The sequence below is a fragment of the Epinephelus moara genome, chromosome 17 (genome assembly GCF_006386435.1).
Source record: "Epinephelus moara isolate mb chromosome 17, YSFRI_EMoa_1.0, whole genome shotgun sequence".
NCBI lineage: Eukaryota > Metazoa > Chordata > Actinopteri > Perciformes > Serranidae > Epinephelus > Epinephelus moara.
The window spans coordinates 32171189-32176087 of record NC_065522.1 but is presented as its reverse complement, the minus strand read 5'-3'; the positions used below and the strand labels follow the sequence as shown (position 1 = coordinate 32176087).

General features: G+C 43.3%; 1 long non-coding RNA gene across 1 annotated transcript in view; it reads left to right on the top strand.

Moving 5' to 3' along the window:
• The first annotated feature begins 374 nt into the window (after positions 1-374).
• Positions 375-4899, top strand: part of LOC126404396 (uncharacterized) — a 34187-nt gene continuing 29662 nt past the window's right edge. The window contains exon 1 of the long non-coding RNA XR_007571461.1: positions 375-733. This is a non-coding gene — a long non-coding RNA (uncharacterized LOC126404396). The remainder of the gene's footprint in view (positions 734-4899) is intronic.

The following is a 4899-nucleotide window of genomic DNA, read 5'->3' as shown; positions in this document are numbered from 1 at the left end:
ACTGGATGTCTATTAAAGCTGGAGTACATTTAGAGGAGAAGAACTTCTTGGTGAGCAATCTAATCTCACTTGGAAAACTTTTTATTCATAGATGCAAATACGTCAAGGTGAAACTGCACATCAACGGATGGAAGAATGAACTCGAGCTATATAAGAAACCCCAGTACTACATGACAAACAAGAAGGCCCCAAACTGTTTTCTTTAATGGACTTATTTACTCTTCTAGAATGAGACCCTCACATTGTTGTTTATTTGTTTTTGTTTTGTTTTATTGTGCGGATTTTTCTTTATAGAAGCTGATTCAACATCTTCAACTGTAATATCACTAACTGTGCCTTAAATGTTTGTAAGGTGATGATACTTGAATAAAAAATAAAAAAAAATAAAAACTTTTCCTCTGCTGGTGAATGAATGACAAGCCCTTCTCTGCCTCTGATTGGCTGGTACTCGTTGCCTTCATTGGTTGGTCAGGGTGAGACTGTGAGACTAAGCCAATCAGAGGCAGAGCAAGGCGGGTCATTTCTTCACCTTCAGAGGAATCAGCCTTTCTCCTCCAGACTGTCGGCAGTGTGTGAGCTGTGTGTGAGCTGTGTGTGTGTGTGTGTGTGTGTCGCAGCTGAGCGCCTTTTAAACAATCTGTCATCACTTCATCTGCTGTGAGAAGAACATTTAGTTTCCTCTGATCGACACCAAACTGAGGAGGAGGAGGAGGAGGAGGAGGAGGAGGAGGAGGTAGGCCTATTTCAACTTTTCTTTGACTTTATACGAGAGGGAAACTCTGGTGATGTCGCGTGCTGTGCCGATGCTTCGAAGCGTGGCGCATAATGCAGGAAGTGTTTCCGCGATGCGCCTATGGTACCGATAATATAATTGACGGTTTAATAGCAGCGCTGCAGAGAAGGTACAATCTGTCAGTCTGTCACATATAGACACTTATATAGTTGGCCAAAAGCCTGAAATCCTCCACATGTTCCCTTGATCCCATTCCAACCTCCCTTTTTAAAACAATTTTTAACAGAGTATCTGAAGACATACTGACCATTGTAAACTATTCCCTACAGCTAGGTGTCTTCCCCACTGATTTTAAAACTGCTTTAGTTAAACCTCTTTTAAAGAAAGGGAATCTGGACATCTTATCACCCAGCAGTTATAGACCAATTTCAAACCTTCCCTTTTTAAGTCAGATTTTAGAGAAACTAGTTTTTATACAGCTAAGTGCCTTTTTAAATTCAAACAGCAGACTAGAAACATTTCAATCTGGCTTTAGGACAAATCATAGCACAGAGACAGCCCTGCTAAAAATAGTAAATGATATCAGAACAAATCTTGACAAAAACAAACCTTCGGTTCTGGTACTACTTGACCTGAGTGCTGCTTTTGATACCGTGGACCACCAAACTCTTTTAAATAGATGAAGTGAGTGTATTGGCCTATGTGGAATTGTTTTAAACTGGTTTACCTCATATCTTTGTGGAAGAATTTCTTTCATCTCTATAGACAATCATTTCTCCAAACACTATGAGATTAGCTGTGGGGTACCACAAGGATCAATTTTAGGACCATTACTTTTTAATTTGTACACGCTACCCCCAGGCAGTGTCATCAGGAGACATTGCATCTCCTTCCACAGTTATACTGATGACACTCAGCTTTATGTGGCCGTGTCTCCTGATGACACTGGACCATTTGACTCACTTTTTAACTGCATTTTAGGTATTAAGGCCTGGATGTCACAGAATTTTTTACAGCTTAACCAGGACAAGACAGAAGAACTGATCATTGGTTCAAAGGTTCAGAGAGAGAAACTGGCCTCTAAACTAAATACATTTGGTCTAAACCCACATGAAGGGGCAAGAAATCTAGGAGTGACATTTGACTCTGCAACTGATTCAAAACTCTGCAGCATGAGTTCTCATTCAGACCAGAAGGAGAGCACACATTACATCTATTTTAAAATCCCTGCACTGGCTGCCTGTTAGTTTTCGTATTGATTTTAAAGTTCTTTTATTAGTTTTTAAGGCACTGCATGGGCATGCACAGACTATATCTCAGAGATGCTTTTATTTTATGAACCAGGAAGGCCCCTCAGATCCTCTGGCTCCTCTCTTTTAACTGTCCCACCGAGTAGAACAAAAACATTTGGTGATGCTGCTTTCAGCCACTGTGCTCCAAAACTGTGGAACAATCTGCTGGAGGGTCTGAGAGGAGTCAGAAACATTGACACTTTTAATCGTAGGCTAAAACCTGTTGGACTAAGAGTCTCATCCTACTTTCCTCTCATGTATGTGTGAGCTCAGTCCTGCGTGTTCTTAAATGAAGCAATAGGAGAAGATATTCGGTCTCAGTCAATGCAGTTTTATTGAGCCGTAAAGGAATAAAATTACAGAGCTCTGGGTCTTTCTGTCGGTCCCTGACAAGCAACAAGTGTGTCAGTTCACGAAGTCTGACTGACTATCTCTCCCTGACCCAGCATGTTTAAGCGTAACATGAGTCATTGTTTACGCAAAGTGTCGTCCTCTTCTCATTGGTTGTTCCATTTCCTTCTCTGCTGCACCACGCCCCCGCCTCATGTTAATCTGACTCCTTCCTGATGACGGGTGGGGGCGTGGTTCCTGTTTTGTGAGACAGGAGAACAACAACACCTCCCTCCACCTGCAGTACTCTACTATCTGTACATCAGTTCTGTTCTTTTTACTGTATATGGAGCTCATCTGTCTCTGTGTCTCTTCCTCTCCTGTATTTCTCCACTTCTGCAAAGCAAACACATTTTGATTAGCCGAACTCATCACAGTATTTAACATCAAGCCATTACCTAAAGTTCAAATAGCAAACACATTAAAATCATTATATTCCAACAGTCCCCCTTTTGCTTTGTCTTCTTCTGAATCTGAATCTGAATCTGAATCTGTCGGCGGTTCCCCCAATAGGGTGGCCGTCTCCATTTGAGTCATCTGATATGGTGGGGGTTGTGGATGTTTTCTCTCCACAGCTGACACTATGATTCTTTCACAGAGGGACCGGATACATGGGATACAACAACAACCACATTATGCTAACACCCCGAGCATTCCCACCAGAGACAAAAATACCGATACCACTAAATCTTTCCATTTACCAAACCATTGTTTGAACACTCCGCCTATGGGGTTATCAATACCTGAATGCTCATGCATCTCTTCGGACAGTGTACGTAGCCCTTCCAGTGCTTTAGTGACTGACCCGTCTGGAGCTGTGTTATTTGGGATGAAGGTGCAGCAGAGACCCTGGAACATAGAGCAGACACCTCCTTTCTCCGCCAAAAGCATATCTAAGGCAATTCGGTTCTGTGCTGTCATCAGGGAGGTGGCTGCCAACTACTCAGAGAGTCCCCCAACTGCATCTCTGGTGCTGTTGGCCAATCTGAGAACATTGTAATGAACATAATTAATTCTGTCAACATTCTTGTTAGGAGTGATGGAGAACAGAGCAGATATTATGGGCAGGTTTTCAAAACCCGCAGTTTATATTGATCTGGAACCCCACGAGGAACGCCGATGGCGTCTACATACGTGGTGAGAGCCAATGTCAAACGTGTCTCTTTTCTTTCTGCTAGAACTGGCCTGGGAGTCCCTCAGCCCTAAGAGGACCAGAGGCACTGCCAATCGGACCAGTGCGCACGTGCCGGTCCAGGTAGATGGCAGGGATGAATGGAGGGTTTTATCTCCACAGTTTATCACAGAACACAGGTCAAATGTAAATCCCATGGCTGTTCCCCTCGTATAGTTCAATGTGATGCCACCATACTTATCTATGCAGCTGTCGGAAGGTCTGCCTGTTCCCGCGCTTCTTTTGGTTTGGTTTCGTGGTTGCTCTGTGGCTTTGTCTCTGGGGGAAGACTCAAAATATAAAAAAGGTAAAATAATAACACAGGTCAATACAAAGCCTCCCAGCCAACACCACTTATGGTGGCGTTGCTCTACTCCCAACAATCTCATCATTTCCTCTATAATGCATAAATGAATGTAAATGTAAAAAGTAAAGGTAAATATGGAGTGTAAATATAAAAATGTATGTAGGTGTGAGTGAGTTGTTTTTTGTTTTTTTTTAATCTTTAGTGTCTCTTATGTCCTCCAGTGTTCGGGCAGGTGTCTCTGCCACTGCACACTGACTCCAGAGATACCATGTGTCACCTTTTCCCTGTAGTTTGATGGTGTGGGACGTCCGTTCCACGACTTTGTAGGGACCAGTCCACCTTGGCTCTGACCACTTTCGTTTGATCACCTTGAGCAGGACCCACTCTGATGTTGGGGGTCTTTCCCTTCTGCTCCCTCCCGAGCTGTGGTCACCTGTTTGGAGAAAGCTGACACCAATGCTGTTAGTTGGTCATAATACGGTTTATATTTTAGAGGGCTTTCTATTTCTTCTGTAGTTTGGATCCCAGCTCCCGGTCCCGGGAACTGGTGTCCTGTTTTTAGTTCATATGGCGTGAACCCTGTCAGTGAGTTCACAGAGCTCCTGATTGACAATAGAGCTAGGGGTAGAGTATCTACCCAGGTCATTTTAATCTGAGCACAGATTTTGCCTATTTTCCCCTTAATAGACTGGTTCATTCTTTCCACCTTGCCCTGTGACTGAGGATGATAGACTGTGCCAAATGTGTGTTTTAGCCCCAGTGCTCTCTCTACTTCTTGTAGATCTCTGTTTTTGGAATGAGTTCCATTATCAGATCTGATTCGTTTGGGGAACCCATGTGTGGGAATGTATTGATTTATCAGAAATTTGATTACTGTCTTTGCATCCTCTGATTTGGCAGGTATGGCTTCTGGCCAGCCGGTGTATGCATCCACCGCCACCAGAAGGTACCTGTGTCCTCCCACTCTTTCTATCATATCTGTGTAGTCAATGATGACCTCTTGACC